Source organism: Aotus nancymaae, unplaced genomic scaffold (assembly GCF_030222135.1).
Source record: "Aotus nancymaae isolate 86718 unplaced genomic scaffold, 86718_ANA_hifiasm-v0.15.2.pri h1tg000025l, whole genome shotgun sequence".
Lineage (NCBI taxonomy): Eukaryota > Metazoa > Chordata > Mammalia > Primates > Aotidae > Aotus > Aotus nancymaae.
The window spans coordinates 22,489,327-22,512,949 of NW_026988438.1; the positions used below are offsets into that span (position 1 = coordinate 22,489,327).

Below are 23,623 nucleotides of genomic sequence, written 5' to 3' on the forward strand. Positions count from 1 at the left end.
AGACCATCCTGGTCAACATGGTGAAACCCCGTCTCTACTAATACAAAAAATTAGCTGGGCACGGTGGCGCGTGCCTGTAATCCCAGCTACTCAGGAGGCTGAGGCAGGAGAATTGCCTGAACCCAGGAAGCGGAGATTGCGGTGAGCCGAGATCGCGCCATTGCGCTCCAGCCTGGGTATCAAGAGCGAAACTCCGTCTCAAAAAAAAAAAAAAAAAAAAAAAAAAAAAAGTTGCATTTGTGGTAATTTGTTAAGGCAACAATAGAATACTAGTACACACAAACAGAGAAGATAAGCTATTCTGTTTACCTCTGTGCCACTTAATAGACTCTAGAAAACTGGAACCAAGAGTACTAGTTTCATACCTACTATAGTGCTTAACTCACCAACAGGTACACATTAAAAATATAAATTATTGGATTATTTCTTGAAGAGTTGTCTTGAATTTTCAACCACAAAGATTAAATTAAACAATATAGTTCCAATAGCACTAAGAAAATGATGATGCTAGATTTAATTAGAATGGACTTTCTGGGGGCAATTAGATGTGAACTCACAAAAGTGGAAAAGAACCACGAACAATAAGTGAAGGAATTGTCACATACCAGTACACCAAGAAGATAAACTGCTTAAGACTGCCAGGAACCTGCTGCAACAATTGTTTTGAGATCACAGGCAACTGAATTAAGTTGGTGACTGTGGGAAGAAAGAAACAAGCTTAACAAACATTTTAGAGGGATAAAGAAATGAACAAGCTAGTGAAAGAAGGTGGATTGCAATCCAGGAGCTGGGAGTCCCCAAAACAAAGTTTTTGTGAATCGCTGCAAACACACGCAAATAGTCCACCTGCTAGAGGGCAGGAGTAAATGACCATACAATTAATTAGGTTTCATACAAGTAAACCTTCCGATTGGACGGGTTCAAAGGGCAAAGGGTACCTTTTCAGTGGCCGGGTAACAGGTTTGTCAACAGAGTGGCAAGGGGTGGAAGCAGGAGCAGAGGACAATGAGAGCTCGAGGCTCCTCCCACCAACCCACAGGCAGCTCTGCACTCGAGGCCACCAAGTGGGAGAAATCCAAGCACCACGACGGAGCAGCCCAGCGGCCCAACCTTGGGGGTACCCCTCAGTCCCCTGCAGGCAAGATGCTTGATTAAACTACACCCCGCCAAATCCAGGCACCTTTGCGGTTCTGCACGACTTAACTCTGTCTGCACAACTTAACTCTGTTCTGCAAGACTTAACTTTCCCCCGCTCGCGATCTGAAGGATTGGGGGAGAGAGGGAGTGTTGCTTCAGCGGGCCTGCCTTTCCTCACCGCTCGTGCATCGCCGCCTCTGCCGCAGCCGCAGCCCACAGCAGCGCCGGCTAGCTTCCCCTGGGCCTCAAAGGAGCAGGAATTGGACGGAAAGCTGCGAGGGTCCCGCCCCGCATTCACCGGGGAACAGGATTGGACGCAAAGTCCCGCCCCGCACTTTGCCGGGGAACTGGATTGGACGGAACGCCGCAAGGGTCCCGCCCCGTGCCTGAGGCTAGGGGCTGGCCGGGCCTGCGCTGTAGTGGGACGGACTCTGCCTCTAGCACGCGTCTTGGGCCGTGACTCTGTTCCGGACTGCGGGCCTGGGAAAGGCTCGCCGGACGCGAAAAGAGCGGTTCTAATTCTGCCAGGCTGCAGCTTCCTGCGTGAAGCTGGGGGAACTTGGCGCCTGACCCAGGATATAGAAGGCGCTCTGGGTAGGCCGCGCTCCGCCACGAAGGTACCCAGCCCTCTGGGATAGATGCAGGAACAGATGGCTGAGACCCATTTTCACCCTACTTCTTCTCGCCCCAGCTCTGGCTTACCACCCGATCCTCCCCATTTCCAATGAGCCCCTTTTTGCAGCACCAAACACACCAGTGCTTTGTAAAGGAATCTAATTGTCCACCCCGCGTCTTGGCAAAAGAACAGTAATCACACAGATCCCTGCTTGGGCTTTTTCATCTTCTGAAGCTGTTTGCCCAACTCAGGTATGCTGCAGCTCTCTAAGTCATCTCGGGTCTCCTTGCCCTTCTGCTGGTCTTCATTGCTACCCAAAGTATTTGAATACCCCAGGGATGCTTACCCTGCAGGCTTGGGGCTGATCCGATGTCTTTTACTGTTGTGCCAAGAAATGGAATCTTTAACCAGAGTGGAGCTAGACAAGTTCTAGAAGATCATAATGTGATTAACTTAGTTTAAGAGATTACTTCATTTTGCTTTTCCCTTCTGAAATAAGATATACTGAGTTTCATTTTTTATTTTAAATACACTGTTGTATTTTTTTGTGGAAGGACAGACTAAATGTTTACACTGACTCTTAACTAGTTATCAAACATAAAGATTTAGATTTCAAATTAACATGTCATGACAGGCCCCATTCGTTTGTCTGTCATTTCTAAATCCTTTAGCAGTAAAGTTTGACCTGAACAGAATTGAGGCTATGTGTAACTGAATGTTCACTTAATATAAATATTCATAAGTTTTTTACAGAAATACTGTGTTTGATTACAGTACAGCTTGCTGGAAGTGTTGCATAATATATGGCAGACATACCATTCTAAGAAAAGTTCTGAATTCTGAAACATAGCTAGCCAAAAAGATTTTAGATGAGGGGTTAGGAACTTGCAGTTGTAATTTCTGAAGGGGTGTTAAAGAACTTTTTCTTTCATATATAAATGCTATGCTCTGGATAATGTTAAAATTTGCTTACAAGATAAAGTTCTTAAATTGAGTAATTAAAAGCTACTCAGAAACCTTCATTGTACTTTTTCTCCTTTCTAGCGAGTTTTGGCATCTCTTTAACAGTTCATGCATGTTTAATGCCTGTTGGTGGCATAGAATTTAGAATCATTTCACTTCACTCTTTTTCTTAGGCTTGCTATTTATTTCAATGGAAACAAGATGTTTCTGTAAAGATTCCTGAATTCTTGGATAGACAAAAAGTTGTGGGAGTGAAAAAATGAATGGAACAAAGTTTTTGAGTATGTAGAAAAAAATCTTTTAAAATGTGTTATACTGATAAGCATATGCACCCTAAATCACCAAAAAACAGGTATTTTAAAATAATTTGTGTTTGGCTTCAAAATGTGTGATATATATTTTAATGAAAGATTCCAAATTATGTTGCATTCAGGTTAAATTTGAATGAATTTGCATTTGTTAGAGTGGAGTGGGAGATACTGGCTGGTGAGGAAGATGTTTTAGACACTTGAAGTATTTCTGATAGCAAGAAGTTGTCCCAAGATTAAAAATTGACTATGAGTTAGAATATTTTTCTAGAGGAAAATTTATAAGTAGTACAAGTGGTGATGCTTTTAAGTTGCCATTTAAAAAATCTTTTATTTTTATTCTTCTTTAGTTCTTACTCAGCATACCACAAATTGCAAAAGTCTAGATAAATTTCACCATAAAAAGCATTAAAATGCTAGACTAAGAAGTTCATATTTCAATCTCTGTAACTGTCTTCCTGCTAAGATTTGTGACTCTGACAAGTAAGGAGATATGGTAAATAGCTCTAATCTACGGGAGATCTGTAACCTCATTTCATTCTGATGTATAAAATGAACATGTTGAAGAAATAATTTTGTGATATTTCTTCTTTTTAAAGAGGGGCAGTAGAAATATGGTCATTTTGAGAAGCAGCCAACAGCAAATTAAAGTATACTGGACACAAAGAGGTCAATTTGGCATTAAAAATGAACTCCACTCCCAACAGCAGATAAACAGTGATTCATACAAAGGATCTGTTTTTAGTACTAATCATTGATTTGGGGTTGCTTTTGATGATATTTACTGTATATGAAAAGTTGCCACCAAAATCTGAGGGGAAGAGTTAAGATAACTATGATATTTTTACATCTCAAAAAAATGCCTTATTACTAAACAAAATGTAACATTTAAAAATTTTGTTAACATCTTTGTTGAAATATAATCCACATACCATAAAGTTCATCCATTTAAAGACCACAAATCAGTGGTCTTACTATATTCACAGGGTTATGCAGTCACCATAATCTAATTTTGGAACCTTTGGTTTAAATATTTTAAAAGATTATTTTCTATATACTCAAATCTCTGTTCCACTCATTTTTTTCAGTCCCACAACTTTTTCTATATCCGAAAATCCAGGCATCTTTACGGGAACATTTTGTTTCCTTTGAAATAAATAACAAGACTAGCAAAAGAGTGAAGCAAAGTGACTCTAAATTCTGTGCTACCAAAAGGCATTAAACATGATTCATCAACTGATGAATCAATAAACCACTTTTTGTTTATCCATTCATCAGTTCATGGACATTTGGGTTGTTTCTATCTTTTGTCTATTTAAATAATGCTACTATAAACATTTGTGTACAAGCTTTGTGTGAACATGTTTTCAATTATCTTAGTATTTTAGGAGTGAAGTTGTGGGGTCATATGTTAACTTTATGTTTAACATTTTCAAAAACTGTCAAACTGATTTCCAAAGGAACTATACCGTTTTTACATAGCTGCCAGCAATTTATGAGTTTCAATTTCTCCTGTCCTTAGCTACAATAAAAATATAACATTAGTACTTGTTATTGTCTTTTAAAAAATTATAGCCACTTTAGTGAGTGTGAAGTGGTATCTTGTGGTTTTGATTTACATTATTTGTGAAGACTAAGAGTGTTGAGTATCTCTTCATGTGCTTATTGGCCATTTATATATGTTCTTCAGAGAAATGACTATTAAGTTCCTTTTCCCATTTTTTAATTAATGCACACATTTTAAAATTATATTAAAATTAGGCAATGGTCTGAAAATAAAAGGCTGCTTATGGAATACTGTTATGTTAAACGTCACTTAAAGGATGTTAAATCCTTAGAACTGATATTTTCCCCAGGAAAAGATTAACGGAAACATCAATTGCTTTTCAGACTTGATTGCTATAAAAAATGGTTTTACATAAATAATTAAAAACAAAAAACTTTAGTACACAATGTATTGCTTTTATTTTGATATGCATTCACATTCAGCATTTAGTAGTCCTGAACAGCAAGTGAAAAAACACAGCAATTTGCCAGGAGGTCAAGCCTGCCAATTTCGGGGATCTGCTGTGTACCCCAAGTTCTTAATCCCTGCTGAGGATCTTGAGATTCAGGAGCAGCACGAAAACCAAGGCATGCACTGGATCCAAAGTTCTTTTTGTTCCAGTTGTCAGATTCCAAACTAGACCCCAAAGGATTATAAGGATGACCAAATGAGAGCCCTGTTGAAAACTTCAATTTTTAAAAGCAAGAGCAATTACAGGAAAATAAAACAATGCAGAGAGATTGTGTGTGCTTACAAGTGTCTTCACATGGTCATTCTCCAGTTTTAACCACCAAGGACTCTGAGAGCTGGCAGGTCTGAGTAACCCTGGTAACAATTCTCTTCACCTTATCAAAACCTGAGCTAAAACCAATGCATCAGCTGATGATGACAGCAGAGGGTGGCAGGGCTGAGGACCCAATATTCATTTTCCAGGATGGTAGAGAGTAAATGCAATTCTAAAACTAAACAAGGGAGGTCAGAGACTCTTTCCAACCTTACCTGATGGCTTCTGGCCAAAGCAAGGTAGTGTCATGGAAGGTGTTGGGTGGTGATGGTGCGAAAAGACACTTGAGGAAGGAAGAAAAGAAAAAGCAGCACCCCTTGATAAAGGTCGGGGAGAGAAGATAGGGGGAAAGCCCTGAATTCCTCACCAAAGGCCAATCTCAGAGAGTAGCAGAGGGGTTACAATCTATACTTCGGCCAAGGATGGGAGTGGAGGAGTAAGGGTTAGGATGATGGCTTGGAGTGGGCATCATTTAAGACTTAAAGAAACCAGGGATGCACACAAAGCAATCCACACACCAAGCAGTAGTTCCACAGGCTGCGACCTGAAACCTTCACATCTACTCTTAACAAGCCCCCCAGGCTAGAGGGCTGTTGCAAGGGAAGAAGGCAGAGACCCCAGACCATGCAATCAACAGCAAGTGATTGTGTGATGTGTCTTTTCACAGTTGAGTTATGAATAGATGTGCCCCACCAGTTATAATAGGAATCAATTTAAATATACTTTATTGATCCCAGAAGTTCAATTATGTGGACAGTGGTTATATTTAGTACAACTTATATATTTCAAATGGGCAAAAAATAGAATTATTTACAGTATGTTAAGATAAATTTACTTTGATTGGGAGCTTCCTTTCAAGTACTTTGAGGTCTACAAGACGTATCCAGAAAATTTGCTACTGTGGAAAATGAGGACTGCTTAAATCAAAAAGGGAAAGGCCTGTGGTTTTTCTTTTTGATTAGTTGCTGTAACACTGTCCCTCAGTCGCCTGAGGGAGTTTCATATTTTGTTTAGACATCATTAGGCACTGAAGCTCTTGCAGGGCAACTTTGATGCTATATGTATTCTGCCATTTTGCTAGCACTGATATGGCTCTTGGAACTATTAACTCCGTTCATATTGATTTTTGTGACAAATCTGACAAAGGAGGGTGCTTCTGTGTATTTAGGTCCACATTCTATTTTAAGGCTGCATATTTGGATTTCATAAATTGTTCTTGGAGCAATTATCATCCCTGTTCATCTTTTAAGTGTCATGTCTTGTTACCGTCTAAATCCCAGCTAATTGTGCCGTCTCCTACTCCTTTCTGGCCTTCTTTGAGTTCTTCCAGCAGTTAGAAATTGTGAAGGACTTTTACTCCTGAACCTGTGGTGGCTGCTTTCTTGCGTTGCTGTCGCTTTTTTTTACGAACCGTTTTTAATTAGATTATGAATTGTAAAGTTTCTTTATATAGTCTAGATAGAAGTCCTTTGTCAGATATATGATTTACAAATATTTTATCCACTTATTTGGGTTGTCCTTTCACTTTCTTGATAGTGTCCTTTGAAGCACAAAAAGTCTTTAATTTTGATGATGCCCAACGAATTAATCTTCTCTTCTATCACTTGTGATTTTGATGCTGTATCTAAGAAATCATTGCCTAAATCATTGCCTAGTCTAAGATTGTAAATATTTAGTTCTGCATTTCTTGAGTTTTCTAGTTTTTGCTCTTACACTTATGCTTATGATTCAATTTGAGTTACTTTTTGTGAATTGTATGAAGTAAGAGTACAAATTCTTCTTTTGTGTGTGGAAATCCAGTGTTCCAGCACCATTTGATGAAAAGACTATGTTATTTGTCCATTGAACTTATTTGGCACCTTTGTCCAAAAAAAAAAAAATCAGTGGACCACAAATGGTAGAGTTTACTTCTGAAGTCTTAGTTCAATTTGATCAATCAATCAATCTATCCATCCATCCATCCTTCCTTATCCAATGCCATACTGCCTTGATTAATACAGGTGTTTAGTTTTGAAATCTGGAAGTCTGAGCCCTCCAACTTTTTTGTTTTTTTCAAGATTGTTTTGGTTACTTAGGATCCATTGCATGTGTCCAAGGTCATAATGTTTACAGTATAGCTAGAGATCCCAGAATATATTTAATTTTCATTTAGTACATAAATATTGACTTTTTATGTCCACTATGCTTCTGAGAAGCCAGTCTAACCTAGGTAATGAACTGGAAGTATCACCCAGGCATATCTTCATCTAAACAGTTACAAGAAATAAAGTATTAACAAATGTAAAGTTCAATATGAATATTTATTAATAACACTAGGCCTATAATCCACATATTGCATAGTATTCATGTTAATGGTATCTAGGAACTTTTCTAAAATATAGCTATCCAAGAAAATAGGGGAAATTATGTTTACCCTCAAAAAGAAACCAGTTTTATTCAGTTTAGTTTTAAATAACCATAGGTTACACAAAAAGTGCTGTGATCAGCCCTCTAATGAAACATCAGTGGGTGAGAGTTGGGGAATGGGGAAGAGGGTTAATCAACAGGTCATATATTCCTAAGCAAATTATAGTTTCAAGAATCTGATTTTGAAAATCATCCTAGAACATGGTCACCTGTGGAATTGTGGGTGACATGCCCAATTATATTGCATCTTGCTTGCTGTCATTTGAACCTGACCTTTTTAAATTCAGAGAATATTTTTCAATTTTTAATTGTGTTTTAATAATTAATATGAAAATGTATAAATTTACTAGTAGTATAAATTTACAGTCTTTCAGTTAGCAGTCAGAGCTTAGAGAAAAATGTTAGATTTTGAGTATGACTTGTAATTTGTTACCTTGCTAGTACAGTATTTTGTCTTTTTAAGATTTGCACAACATATTCTGATAAATGTCTGCCTATCAAAAATGCATATACATTTTTTGAAGTATATTGAAGCTTTTGTATTATTTAAAATACTTCTGGTGACTTAACCATCATTCTGGTTTTTTTCCTATACTTAAGTTATCAGAAGGGAGATTATGAACAAAACAGAGGGAAATCCATTATGGGTTTATACAGAAGAAATCATGTTATTCTATGTTATTTTATCATGGCACCTTTAGTAGTTTGCAACTCCTGTGAGCTCTGGGATTTTTTTGTTTGTTTGTTACATATCATGCCTGTGAGTAAAATTAAATTTTAAAACTTAACATTACCAAGTACTTTTTAAAGGTCCTATAATAAGGATTCTTCTATCGATCATGAGATGAGGTAAAGTCTCTTCTAAACTCATGAAACTTTAAAGAATGGGAAGCACAAACAAGATAATTTATATTTATGATGATCTGAAATGTTGCATGATGTACCCTCTGTAATAGCAAAGAGATACAAAATTGTTCCATAAGTGTTAGAGTCATGTCACTTATTATAGTTTTATTTTTGAAAATCCTTATATTACAAAGCAGAGGAGCACAAAGCATGGTTTGTACTGCCATCCCTAATATCAAGAAGCTGAAGCAGGACAAAGTCCACACTCCTGAATCAGTCTTTTCCCCCTTTGTACTACCGTCCTTATTCTACCATGTCAAGTTCATCTAAAAACATATTATTAATATTTTAACATATGACAGACTTGGGATATATACTGTATACAAATAAGATCTCGATTTTAGGGAAATTAATCGAACACAAAAATCATTTTCTTTATTCTCCTTCTAGTCACCGGTCACTTTTCTAACACAGACTCTTGAGGTTACTATACTTCTTTGAAGAGGTGATTTTATTTTCTATTAGAGACCAGATGGAGCCAACTATTCCTATTGAAACTTCTCACAACTGCTGATATCCCCTATATTCCAACTTCCTACCTAGCTTTTACTTTAGTTCTACATGTTCAGTATCTTTAAAATGTCTCATCTCAACTAGCATATTTATGAATTCCTTCCTCTAAATTCATGGACTTCTAAATCCTTCTCTGTTTTCTTCCTGTTTAATTTTGATTGCCTCTGGCCACATCAACTCAGGTGACCCTAAAGGTCATAGGACACACAGCAGGTGCAGTCAGGCTCACTCTAGCAAAGCACAAAGCACTATGTTGACAGCTCTTGCCAATAGAAAGCCATTGTAGGTGTGTAAGCTAGAAAATGTTTTAGAACCTGTAGCAGAGGGAAGGAACAGCTGTAAAGAGATAGAAACACAGAAGAGTCTTAATCAGTATTTTCAGTTTTTAGAAGAAATTTATTACTGAAGGGGTAAAAACTTGCTGCCTAGAAAGCACTCCCAGCACACTGTAGCATTCTTGCTTTGGTTCCTGCATTGCAAAAGGCAAGATAACAATATAGAAGTCCCTCTTTATGAGGATTGGCATCTTTCTGGGAAGTGTTTTGTTTGGTCTACTTCAGTTACTCCAGTGTCCTTTGAGCCCTGTCTTGGTGGAGTTGGAAGTCAGCTCATCTTCATTTCTTGAATACTTCATATTCAGAAGTCATACATACTAGATATAAAAATATTAATTTACACAATGATAAATTAAGGATTTTCTTAGAAACAGCTACTCCAATATACTTAATAGGTAATTCTCTTAAGTTGCAATCTGTCTGGTGTTTGACATATATGAATCCATATAATCACTACTTTTCAGGTTAGTGAAAGGTACTAAAAGATGCCTTTTCCCATATTTAGGAGGGTGACTTTTATGAATGACTTTAAATATTATGTACTTAATGCTTATGTTTATTACTTCCTACAAAATATTTTTGAGGGCCAGGCACAGTGGCTTATGCCTGTAATCCCAGCACTTTGAGAGGCTGAGGTGGGTGGATACCTTGACCCAGGAATTCGAGATCAGCCTAGGCAACATGGTAAAGCCTTGTCTCTGCAAATTTTTTTTTTTAAATTAGCCCGTTGTCATGGTGTACACCAGTAGCCCCAGTTACTTAGAAGGCTAATGTGGAGGATTGCTGGAACCTAGGAGGTCAAGTCTGTAGTTAGCCATGATCATGCATGCCACTGCGCTCCCACCTGGGTGACAGAGTGTGACTTGGTCTCAAAAATAATAATGTTTGAGGAATCATTCCATTTAAGCAGGTACTAAAGAAGAAATTACGGGCTCTTCCTTGCTGAAAGCTTTCTCCTGAGAAACAAAAACTTGGCATCTTCATGCAAAATTTCAAATGACTTATTATTAGGTCAATAAAAATAAAATGGTGTTGAAGCACTAAGATTGTTAAAGAAGCTTAAAGATTCTGTTATCATATTAGTGTTTACACAATACTGTGTCAACCTTTATTCAACATTACCTCCTTGCTTTATTGAGGCAAATATATTTTGTATAAAGTATTGAGAATATCTGAGGTGATTCCTGTACCTCTTCTGTGTTCTCAGTCTTATCTTGGTATATAAAACCATTCAGGCTTTAGGAGTATCATTTTTTTCCAGATAGAATTTTCCAGATGAACCTGTAATATTCTGGAATAAACAGCAAACCATTGTTTATAAAATTTAGGACAACTTTGATAAGCCTCAAGATTCCATAGCAGGACCATTGCAATTCAGATAATTGGATGAAGCAGGGTAGCATAGAGCACTCAAGGGGAGGTCCAGAAACTTAATTCTGTTGCTAATGGACATATGGTCTTGGGCTAATCATTTAAACCCTACTAGTTAGATCTCAGCATTCTCCTGGAAATAAAAGTATTGCTCTCTGTTCTCCAGAGTCCCCACCTATTTTATAGTTCTCAGAAATTCCCAATGAGCTTTAGAAGGTGTCTCCAAGCAGAGTTCCTTGTGGCATTGTCTCCTGCGGGGCAGCAATCCCACAGGAAAGTGGAGTAGTCATGACAAGTGTGTGATTTACAATCCACCACAGGAAACTTGTAGAATGCCTTAGAAAACAGAGTGGGTTCCACCATCTCTTCGGTCTGTTATTCCCCCTTGAGAAACCTTTTTGATTTCTCCCTCTTTTCCTCTTCTTGGCTCTTCACCACAACCCAGGATGACTACACAACCTGTTTCCTCAAAGATTGTTTTCACCACCTGTCTTTTTTGCAATCATTATGATCTGTTCTCAGCTGCAGTTTCACCCTGAGGGCTTGGCAACTGAAGTTGTCTAACTAGAACAGTTACTGTGCCTGGGCAACTTGCTGCGCTTACCACAGGCTGCCTAATATTGTTTTCTTACTAACGTTTTAATTACTTTGGATTCTGCTTTGGATTGCACAGAGTTCACCTCTTTTTCTTTTTGTTTCATAAAAGCTGTTGTGTGATTAAAGAATAAAAGGCTATACAAATAAGTATTTACTGAACGCTGTACCTTGCCCAGCATTATGTTAAATACAGATACAAATAAATGAGACAATTCTGAATTTTCCAGTTTTCTGTTCCAGTGGATATGACAGCTCATAGAAGGTGAGAGTGCTAAGGTATACTTCGTTGTATTTTATGGTGAAGCAATGATATTGTGAAAAATAATCATAGACTGTCCAAATGCCAAATGTGTAACTTCTACACACAATGCATTTGACATTCTGCTTGTATAAATACAAGTGCTGCATTTATGTATCTTTTCATTACTCACACGGTTCTCAACTTAATGCAATCTCTTGCTTTTGAATAAAAATTGAACGTACAGCACATATCCTTTTTATTGGACACACATTGTATGTCTCTAAGACAATGCTAAGCCCAAGTGGATGCAGCTTGAATTTTTATGTGTTAAAAAAAATTGGGTAAGAGCTTTTACCTTTGAGTTATAAGAATATAGGATATTTTTATTTCTTTACATGCTTCTGCATTTTCCAATGGCCTAAAATGAAGAATAATACTTTTATATAAATATGTATATATATGTATGTATATATATATTTGTATGTTTGTGAATTTCTATATCCATATTTTTAATGGGACCTCAGGATATCATAAATTTCTATATACTGCCTTCAAAAGTGTTACGTGCCATTATCTCTGTAAGAGGTCAGTCATCTGATGCCCAGAAATATTAAGGGAACTTAATATTTCTATTAAGTTAATATATAATCTTAATATATCTAGATTTATTTAACCAGGAAGTGATGGAGGAGAGATCAGAACCAAGATTTCTCTAACTATTAGTCTTGCACTTTTCCTGTTTAAATGAAAATGGCAGGTGGAATTTTGGGACTACCCTTTCCTCCAGCAGTATAGATATGTGCTGCCTACTTTGTGTTAAAACTGGCATTCCAAAACTTAAAGTATGCAATCCAGGGTGTTTGTGTGTCTACTGTCCTTAGTCAATTTAATAATGTTTATCTTTGTTTGCATATTGAAGAATGTCTTACAGAGTAAAATGATTACATTAGACTCAATAATAATACCTTAAAAATATATAACAAAAAACATTAACAGCGGTTGCTTCCAGATTATTGGGTAATGTTTGTCTTCTTATTTACACTTTCTAATGATTTTTCTTATTTTCTATAATGACTACTTCATAGTTTACCAGTCATCAAAATTTATAAAAATGAGATTGATATTTCTGAGTTCATGCTTTTTTCTTCAAATAAGGAAGAAGTTTTAATTCAACAAAGCCAAATATATATATATATTTGTGGTAGATATTTAACATTATAAAGTGCTGCTTTTAAAAAAACTCTATCACAGATTCCCTTAATAATCTGTTGGAAATTATGGAACCTCTCCTTAGAAAAATACCAATATATATAAAGCCGTAAAATGTTATACATAATTTCTGGAGGTTCACAGACCCCTGAAGCTCATTCATTTAAACTTCCAGCATTGCTGAAAAGTCGGGCTACAATTTTTATTGGAATACCTGGGATGTTTGTATTAAATGCAGATTTTCAGCCTTGCCCCTGACTTCCTGAATTGGATGGGAGAAGTGGGGCCCAGGAATTTGCCCCTTTAATAAGATAGTCCTTCCTCACCTTCTAAGCAAATGGAATGCAAAGCAAGTAAGAACAATCCCAGAACCTACCTCTCTAGAAAGCTCATATTAAGAATCCTGAGTAAGAATAACAAAAACTAAAATAATAGAGAATATCCAGTGCCATTCCCTAAAATTAGGAGTCTGAGCAGGAGTTTGTTAGGTAGAGAATAGGAAAAGGGTATGTCCAGCTGAGGAAAGGGCAGAGTTGAATAGGTGGAAGCATGGATGGGCATAGTGGAAGTATAGAATAATACCAAGTTTGGCTGGGAACCATGAGGAATTAAATAAAGGCAGGTAGAAAGGCTCATACTTAATCACGATCCTATAGGAGTGACATGTAGAAGTCATGAGGCCAAAAATAGTGACGCCAGACTCCAGGAAAATTATATTTAAAGCAGTCTCAATAACATATAGCTATGTTAAGTTTCTCATTGTGAGAGTGGAATGGGATCCCATGGACAGGTATGGAAATAGTATTTACCTGGAGAAAAGATAGAGGCACTCATGAGAACTTCAAAATCTATTCCAGAATTATAAAGTGTTAAAAATAGAAGAGACTTTATTTATTATCTCTTTCAACTTTCTCAGTTTGAAAAGTAAAATTCTTTGGAGTTTGTCAAATCTTGTTTATTACTATTTGAGTTACAATTCTATAAAATAAGAAAACAAGTTAATACAGCCATAAAAAGAACAAGATCATGTCTAAGATCATGTCCTTGGCAGGGACATGGATAGAGCTGGAGGCTGTTATCCTTAGTAAACCAACACAGGAACATAAAAACAAATACTGCATGTTCTCACTTATAAATGGGATCCAAATGATGAGAAGATATGGACACATAGAGGTGAACAACACATACTGGGGCCTTTCGGAGAATGGCAGCAGGTAGGAGGGGCAGGATCAGGGATAATAACTAATGGTACTAGGCTTAATACCTGGGTAATGAAATAATCTGTTCAACAAACCTACATGATACAAGTTTACCCATGTAAGAAGCCTGCACATGTACCCCTGAACTTAAAAGTATTAAAAAAAAGTTATTATAATGCATATTTCCTTATTTTATTGTTGAAATGGCAAGTGACGATGTGATTTGCCTCCAGATCACACACTGGCAGAGCTGAGTTTGGAAATAGTTTCATTACTTAATTACTTCTTTCTTTTTTTATTTTATTTTATTTTATTTTATTTTATTTTATTTTATTTTTTTTTGCATTTTAGGTTTTGGGGTACATGTGAAAAACATGCAAGGTTGTTGCATAGGTGCATACGTGGCAGTATGATTTGCTGCCTCCCTCCCCTTCACCTATATCTGGCATTTCTCCCCATGCTATCCCTCCCCAACTCCCCACCCCCCCGCTATCCCCCCCCTCCCCGCAACAGACCCCCGTGTATAGTGCTCCCCTCCCTGTGTCCATGTGTTCTCCTTGTTCAACACCCGCCTATGAGTGAGAACATGTGGTGTTTGATTTTGTGTTCTTGTGTCAGTTTGCTGAGAATGATGTTTTCCAGGTTCATCCATGTCCCTACAAAGGACGTGAACTCCTTGTTTTTAATGGCTGCATAATATTCCATGGTGTATATGTGCCACATTTTTCCTGTCCAGTCTATCATCGATGGGCATTTGGGCTGGTTCCAGGTCTTTGCTATTGTAAACTGTGCTGCAATGAACATTCGTGTGCATGTGTCCTTATAGTAGAACGATTTATAATCCTTTGGATATATACCCAGTAATGGGATTGCTGGGTCAAATGGAATTTCTATTTCTAGGTCCTTGAGGAATTGCCACACTGTTTTCCACAGTGGTTGAACTAATTTACACTCCCACCAACAGTGTAAAAGTGTTCCTATTTCTCCACATCCTCTCCAGCATCTGTTTTCTCCAGATTTTTTAATGATCGCCATTCTAACTGGCGTGAGATGGTATCTCTATGTAGTTTTGATTTGCATTTCTCTAATGACCAGTGATGATGAGCATTTTTTCATATGTTTGTTGGCCTCATGTATGTCTTCTTTTGTAAAGTATCTGTTCATATCCTTCACCCATTTTTGAATGGGCTTGTTTGTTTTTTTCTTGTAAATCTTTTTTAGTTCATTGTAAATTCTGGATATCAGCCCTTTGTCAGATGGGTAGGCTGCAAAGATTTTTTCCCATTGTGTTGGTTGCCGATTCACTCTATTGACTGTTTCTTTTGCCGTGCAAAAGCTGTGGAGTTTGATTAGGTCCCATTTGTCTATTTTGGCTTTTGTTGCCAATGCTTTTGGTGTTTTGGTCATAAAGTCCTTGCCTACGCCTATGTCCTGAATGGTTTTGCCTAGGTTTCCTTCTAGTGTTTTTATGGTGTTACGTCTTATGTTTAAGTCTTTAATCCATCTGGAGTCAATTTTAGTGTAAGGTGTCAGGAAGGGGTCCAGTTTCTGCTTTCTGCATATGGCTAGCCAGTTTTCCCAACACCACTTATTGAACAGGGAATCCTTTCCCCATTGCTTGTTTTTTTCAGGTTTGTCAAAGATCAGGTGGTTGTAGATATGTTGTGTCGCCTCCGATGCCTCTGTTCTGTTCCATTGGTCTATATCTCTGTTTTGGTACCAGTACCATGCTGTTTTGATTACTGTAGCCTTGTAGTAGAGTTTGATGTCCGGTAGTGTGATGCCTCCCGCTTTGTTCTTTTTGCTTAGAATTGACTTGGCTATGCGGGCTCTCTTTTGGTTCCATATGAAGTTTAAGGTGGTTTTTTCCAGTTCTGTGAGGAAGGTCATTGGTAGCTTGATGGGGATAGCGTTGAATCTGTAAATTACTTTGGGCAGTATGGCCATTTTCACGATATTAATTCTTCCTAACCATGAACATGGACTGTTTCTCCATCTGTTTGTATCCTCTCTTATTTCGTTGAGCAGTGATTTGTAGTTCTCCTTGAAGAGGTCCTTTACGTTCCTTGTTAGTTGTATTCCTAGGTATTTTATTCTCTTTGTAGCAATTGTGAATGGCAGTTCATTCTTGATTTGGCTCTCTTTAAGTCTGTTATTGGTGTATAGGAATGCTTGTGATTTTTGCACATTGATTTTGTATCCTGAGACTTTGCTGAAGTTGCTTATCAGTTTCAGGAGATTTTGGGCTGAGGTGATAGGGTCTTCTAGATATACAATCATGTCGTCTGCAAATAGAGACAATTTGACTTCCTCCTTTTCTAATCGAATACCCTTTATTTCTTTTTCTTGCCTGATTGCTCTGGCTAGAACTTCCAGTACTATATTGAATAGGAGTGGTGAGAGAGGGCATCCTTGTCTAGTGCCAGATTTCGAAGGGAATGCTTCCAGTTTTTGCCCATTCAGTATGATATTGGCTGTCGGTGTGTCATAAATAGCTTTTATTATTTTGAGATACATTCCGTCGATACCTAGTTTATTGAGAGTTTTTAGCACAAAGGGCTGTTGAATTTTGTCGAAGGCCTTCTCTGCATCAATTGAGATAATCATGTGGTTTTTGTTTTTGGTTCTGTTTATGTGGTGAATTACATTTACAGACTTGCGTATATTGAACCAGCCTTGCATCCCCGGGATGAATCCTACTTGATCATGGTGGATAAGCTTTTTGATGTGTTGTTGTAATCAGCTTGCCAGTATTTTATTGAAGATTTTTGCATCTATGTTCATCATGGATATTGGCCTGTAGTTTTCTTTTCTTGTTGAGTCTCTGCCGGGTTTTGGTATTAGGATGATGTTGGTCTCATAAAATGATTTGGGAAGGATTCCCTCTTTTTGGATTATTTGGAATAGTTTCAGTAGGAATGGTACCAGTTCCTCTTTGTATGTCTGGTAGAATTTGGCTGTGAAACCATCTGGGCCTGGGCTTTTTTTGGGTGGTAGGCTCTTAATTGCTGCCTCGACTTCAGACCTTGTTATTGGTCTATTCAGGGTTTCGACTTCTTCCTGGTTTAGGCATGGGAGGAGGCTACTGTCCAGGAATTTATCCATTTCTTCCAGGTTTTCTAATTTATGTGCATAGAGTTGTTTGTAATAATCTCTGATGATGGTTTGAATTTCTGTGGCATCTGTGGTGATATCCCCTTTATCATTTTTTATTGCATCTATTTGGTTATTCTCTCTTTTCTTTTTTATTAGTTTGGCTAGTGGTCTGTCTATTTTGTTGATCTTTTCAAAAAACCAGCTCCTGGATTTATTGATTTTTTGTAGGGTTTTTCGTGTCTCTATCTCCTTCAATTCTGCTTTGATCTTAGTTATTTCTTGTCTTCTGCTAGGTTTTGAGTTTTTTTGATCTTGCTCCTCTAGCTCTTTCAATTTTGATGATAGGGTGTCAATTTTAGTTCTCTCCTTTCTTCTCATGTGGGCACTTATTGCTATATATTTTCCTCTAGAGACTGCTTTAAATGTGTCCCAGAGATTCTGGTATGTGGTGTCTTCGTTTTCATTGGTTTCGAAGAACATCTTTATTTCTGCCTTCATTTCAGTGTTTATCCAGTCAACATTCAGGAGAAAGTTGTTCAATTTCCATGAGGCTGTGCGATTCTGGGTTGGCTTCTGAATTCTGAGTTCTAACTTGATTGCACTGTGGTCTGAGAGACTGTTTGTTATGGTTTCCGTTCTTTTGCATTTGCTGAGGAGTGATTTACTTCCAATTATGTGGTCAATTTTAGAGTAGGTGTGATGTGGTGCTGAGAAGAATGTATATTCTGTGGATTTGGGCTGGAGAGTTCTGTAAATGTCTATTAGGTTTGCTTGTTCCAGGTCTGAGTTCAAGTCCTGGATATCCTTATTAATTTTCTGTCTCGTTGATCTGTCTAATATTGACAATGGGGTGTTAAAGTCTCCCACTATTAATGTGTGGGAGTCTAAGTCTCTTTTCAAGTCTTTAAGAACTTGCTTTATGTATCTGGGTGCTCCTGTATTAGGTGCATATATATTTAGGATCGTTAGCTCTTCTTGTTGCATTGATCCTTTTACCATTATGTAATGTCCTTCTTTGTCTCTTTTGATCTTTGTTGCTTTAAAGTCTATTTTATCAGAGATGAGAATTGCAACTCCTGCTTTTTTTTTCTCTCCATTTGCTTGGTAAATCTTCCTCCATCCCTTTATTTTGAGCCTTTGTGTATCCTTGCATGTGAGGTGGGTTTCCTGGATACAGCACACTGATGGGTTTTGGCTTTTTATCCAATTTGCCAGTCTGTGTCTTTTGATTGGGGCATTTAGTCCATTTACATTTAGGGTTAATATTGTTATGTGTGAGTTTGATCCTGTCATTTTGATGCTAGCTGGCTGTTTTGCCCATTGGTTGATGCAGATTCTTCATTGTGTTGCTGCTCTTTACCATTTCGTGCGTTTTTGGAGTGGCTGGTGCTGGTTGTTTTTTTCTATGTGTAGTGTCTCCTTCAGGAGCTCTTGTAAAGCTGGTCTGGTGGTGATGAAATCTGTGAGTACTTGCTTGTTCACAAAGGATTTTATTTTTCCTTCACTTATGAAGCTTAGTTTGGCTGGATATGAAATTCTGGGTTGAAAGTTCTTTTCTTTAAGGATGTTGAATATCAGCCCCCACTCTCTTCTGGCCTGTAGGGTTTCTGCTGAGAGATCTGCTGTGAGTCTGATGGGTTTCCCTTTGTGGGTAACCCGACCTTTCTCTCTGGCTGCCCTTAGTATTTTCTCCTTCATTTCAACCCTGGTGAATCTGATGATTATGTGCCTTGGGGTTGCTCTTCTAGAGGAATATCTTTGTGGTGTTCTCTGTATTTCCTGGACTTGAATATTGGCCTGCCTTGCTAGGTTGGGGAAGTTTTCCTGGATAATATCCTGAAGAGTATTTTCCAGCTTGGATGCATTCTCTTCGTCACATTCAGGTACACCTATCAAACATAGATTAGGTCTTTTCATGTAGTCCCATATTTCTTGTTGACTCTGTTCATTCCTTTTTACCTTGTTTTCTCTAATCTTCCCTTCTCGTTTTATTTCATTGAGTTGATCTTCGACTTCTGATATCCTTTCTTCTGCTTGGTCAATTCTGCTGTTGAAACTTGTGCATGCTTCACGAAGTTCTCGTGTTGTGTTTTTCAGCTCCATCAATTCACTCATATTCCTCTCTAAGTTGTCCATTCTCGTTAGCATTTCATCAAGTCTTTTTTCAAGGTTCTTAGTTTCTTTGCATTGGGTTAGAACATGTTCTTTTAGCTCACAGAAGTTTCTTATTATCCATTTTCTGAAAGCTGATTCTGTCATTTCATCACACTCATTCTCCGTCCAGTCTTGTTCCCGTGCTGGTGAGGAGTTATGCTGCCTTGTAGGGGGAGAGGTGTTCTGGTTTTGGGTGTTTTCATCCTTTTTGCGCTGGTTTCTTCCCATCTTTGTGGATTTATCCGCCTATTGACTTTGTAGTTGCTGTCTTTCTGATTTTGGTAATTTTAAGTCTGCAGCAGCTGAACTCATAAACCCCCTTTTCTTCTCCCCAGGTGTTCTGGCCCAGGGGGTTAGCACTTTATGCTTTTCAGCTGTGTTGCTACCGTTTTCCCTGCCCACAAGGTGGCAGTCTAGTCACACTCAGCCTGCAGAGGCTTCGCTGAGCTGTTTTGGGCTCCGCCCAGCTTCCGTGTGAGCTTCCCTGCAGTCCTGTGGGTGTAGTTAGAACTGCTTCCGCTATGCTGGCCCGCCCCTGTAGTGACAGAGTCTCTGTAGTGGTGGGTTGTCTTGGTTACGGAAAATTGCCCCGGGAACTGCAGGGTGTTTCCTGATGGAGGATGCCCCTCCCCCACAGAGCTGGACCATCCCGGGTTCAGCCGTTTTTCCAGAGGGGCCCTCTTTGCCCGGTAATCTCTTGGCTTGCCTCCTTGCCACAGCTCCCCTTTCTGGCCCAGAGGGGACACAGTCTCGTTCACTTTGCTCAAGGAGCTGCTGCTCCCCGCCCCCGGTGCAGGCTGAGCGGCTGCTCTGGTCCAACCAGTGGAGCTGGGAACCCGTGGAGCTTCTCTGCCTGTGAATCTCCTGGTCTGTGGGCAGTTAAAATCCGCTGCCCTGTGTGCCGCTGCCTCAGCCGAAGCAGCGGCTCTGAGATTCGTGGCGCTCCCTTGCCCGGGGTCTCCTGGCTTGGCTCCCTGCTTCAGCTCCCCTTGCTGGCTCAGAGGGAACTCTGTCTCTCTCGCTCTGCATAAGAAGCCACTGCCCCCCACCCCAGGGCGTAGGCTGAGCAGCCACGCCACTCAAACCAGCGGCGCTGGCGACCCGTGGGGCTTTTCCTCCTGTGAATCTACTGGTCTGTGGGCAGTAAAAATCCGTCTGGAAATGCGGCGTCCACTCACCCTCTGCGCCTTCTCTCGGAGCTGCAATCCCGACTTCCTCCTAAGCGGCCATCTTGGATCTTAAATCAATTACTTCTTTCTTTATTAAAACAATTTTAGAGGCAGAGTCTTGCTCTGTCGCCAGGCTAGAATGCAGTGGCACAATCATAGCTCACTGCAGCCCTGAACTTCTGGCTCAAGTGATCCTCTCACCTCAGCTTCCTGAATAGCTAGGACTACAGGCATGTTCCACCATATTCAGTTAATTAAAAAAAAATTGTATATATGTGGTCTGTGTCATCCACACTATTCTTGAATCTCTGGCCTTAAGCAATCCTCCCACCTCAACCTCCCAAGGAGCTGAGATTACAGGCATGAGCCACCATGCTTGGCTAGATTACTTCTTAAATTACACAATGCTCAACCCAGAGAGGCAATAATCATTGTACTATGTATCTATATGCAATCTTTGTTGAGGTATATGACAGTGAGAATGAGCATTGGGAAAGCTATAACAACAGGCTGAAGCCTAGTACCTGGCACCAGGAACTACATAAACACCATGGTAACCCTTTGGAAACACCAAAATTTGGTAACTTGTGAGGAAAAAGTAATAGTTTACAGAACCATAAGTGTTTTCAGAAAATGTGAAATCAATGGGTTGGATTATATTTGTGGTATGTGAAACCTAGGCTTTGGAAATACTCAGTCATTAGGAATATTAGTAGTTCTAGATAACTGTCCACAAACCCATAAGCAAGTGAAATTATTTGTCCTGGTTAAATACCTAATACTTTGGTACATTTTAATTTTCTTGTTTGTTTATCCATTCAGCAGTACTTATTGTTGCCATCATGGAACTAAGAGCAAGAAATAAATTAAGAGGATAAGACTGATATGCTTTCTAGTCTCATGGAACTTACAGGCTAGACCGGGAGATAGCCATAAAAAATGAAATATACAAATTTAAAATGTTAAACATCCTCTTTCATCTATTTCTTTTTTTTTTTTTTTTTTTTAACTTTAAGTTCTGGGGTACATGTGCAGAACATGCAGGTTTGTTACATAGGTAAACAGGTGCCATGGTGGTTTGTTTCACCCATCAACCTGTATCTACATTAAGTATTTCTCCTAATGCTATCCCACCCCTAACCCCGCAACCCCCTACAAGCCCCAGTGTGTGATGTTCCCCTCCCTGTGTCCATGTATTCTCATGCTTCATCTCCCACTTTTGAGTGAGAACATGCGGTGTTTCATTTTCTGTTCTTGTGTTAGTTTGCTGAGAATGATGGTTCCAGCTTCATCCATGTCCCTTCAAAAAACATGAAGTCATCCTTTTTTATGGCTGCATAGTATTCCATGGTGTATATGTGCCACATTTTCTTTATCCAGTCTATCATTGATGGGCATTTGGGTTGGTTCCAAGTCTTTGCTATTGTGAACAGTGCTGCAATAAACTTACCTGTGCATGTGTCTTTATAGTAGAATGATTATAATCCTTTGGGTATATACCCAGTAATGGGATTGCTGAGTCAAATGGTATTTCTACTTCTAGTTCCTGAGGAATCACCACACTGACTTCCACAATGGTTGAATTAATTTACATTCCCACCAACAGTTCCTTTTTCTCCACATCCTGTCCAGTATCTGTTGTCTCCTGATTTTTTAATGATCACCACTCTAACTGGCATGAGATGGTATCTCAATGTGGTTTTGATTTGCATTTCTCTAATGACCATTGATGATGAGCTTTTTTTCTTATGTTTGTTGGCTGCATAAATGTCTTCTTTTGAGAAGTGTCTGTTCATATCCTTTGCCCACTCTTTGATGGGGTTGTTTGTTTTTTCTTGTAAATTTGTTTAAGTTCTTTGTAGATTCTGGATATTAGCCATTTGTCAGATGGATACATTGCAAAAATTTTCTCCCATTCTGTAGGTTGCCTGTTCACTCTGGTGATAGTTTCTTTTGCTGTGCAGGAGCTCTTTAATTAGATCTCATTTGTATATTTGGGCTTTTGTTGCCATTGCTTTTGGTGTTTTAGTCATGAAGTCTTTGCCTATGCCTATGTCTTGAATGGTATTGCCTAGGCTTTCTTCTAGGGTTTTTATGGTTTTAGGTATTATGTTTAAATCTTTAATCCATCTTGAGTTAATTTTTGTATGAGGTGTAAGGAAGGGATCCAGTTTCAGCTTTCTGCATATGGCTAGCCAGTTTTCCCAACACCATTTGTTAAATAGGGAATCCTTTTCCCATTGCTTGCTTTTCTCAGGTTTGTCAAAGATCAGATGGTTGTAGATGTGTGACATTATTACTAAGGCCTCTGTTCTGTTCCATTGGTCTATATCTCTGTTTTGGTACCAGTACCATGCTGTTTTGGTTACTGTAGCCAAAGTTTGAAGTCAGGTAGCTTGATGCCTCTAGCTTTGTTCTTTTTGCCTAGGATTGTCTTGGTTTTGTGGGATTTTTTTTGGTTCCATATGAAATTTAAAGTAGTTTTTTCCAATTCTGTGAAGAAAGTCAATGGTATCTTAATGTGGATAGCATTGAATCTATAAATTACTAATATCATACTGAATGGGCAAAAGCTGGAAGCATTCCCTTTGAAAACCAGCATGAGACAAGGGTGTCCTCTCTCCCCTCTCCTATTCAACATAGTATTGGAACCTTTGGCCAGGGGAATCAGGCAAGAGAAACAAATAAATGTTATTCAGTTAGGAAAAGAGGAAGTCAAATTGTCTCTGTTTGTGGATAACATGATTGTATATTTAGAAAACCCCATCATCTCAGCCCAAAATCTTCTTAAGCTGATAAGTAACATCAGCAAAGTCTCAGGATACAAAATCAGTGTGCAAAAATCACAATTCCTAAACGTCAATAACAGACAAACAGAGAGCCAAATGATGAGTGAACTCCCATTCACAATTCCTACAAAGAGAATAAAATTTCTAGGAATACAACTTAACAAGGGATGTGAAGGACCTCTTCAAGGAGAACTGCTGAGAACACCGTGGACCCCCTAGTGGTGACTGAGCAACCCCAAGCTTCTGAAGAATTGGCAAAACCCAAGCTATCTGAAATAACAAAA

General features: G+C 38.6%; 1 protein-coding gene, 1 long non-coding RNA gene and 1 pseudogene across 8 annotated transcripts in view; 1 reads left to right on the forward strand and 2 right to left on the reverse strand.

Moving 5' to 3' along the window:
• CROT (carnitine O-octanoyltransferase) overlaps positions 1-1,379 on the reverse strand; it is a 50,567-nt gene extending 49,188 nt beyond the window's left edge. For 5 of the 7 annotated variants that reach the window (XM_021674235.2, XM_021674234.2, XM_021674232.2 and 2 more), the window contains exons 1-2: positions 1,316-1,379; positions 606-696 (exon numbers count right to left, since the gene is read on the reverse strand). The gene's annotated coding sequence lies outside the window, so the exon portion shown is untranslated. Of the gene's footprint in view, positions 1-605; positions 697-938; positions 957-1,180; positions 1,249-1,315 lie in introns of those variants that run through there. The other 2 variants (XM_021674233.2, XM_064380433.1) reach the window with 2 other exon arrangements.
• A 189-nt stretch (positions 1,380-1,568) lies between these two features.
• Positions 1,569-23,623, forward strand: part of LOC135276522 (uncharacterized) — a 36,806-nt gene continuing 14,751 nt past the window's right edge. The window contains exons 1-3 of the long non-coding RNA XR_010344066.1: positions 1,569-2,004; positions 5,352-5,514; positions 21,608-21,615. This is a non-coding gene — a long non-coding RNA (uncharacterized LOC135276522). The remainder of the gene's footprint in view (positions 2,005-5,351; positions 5,515-21,607; positions 21,616-23,623) is intronic.
• Positions 6,313-6,610, reverse strand: LOC105716290 (ubiquitin-conjugating enzyme E2 variant 1-like; annotated as a pseudogene).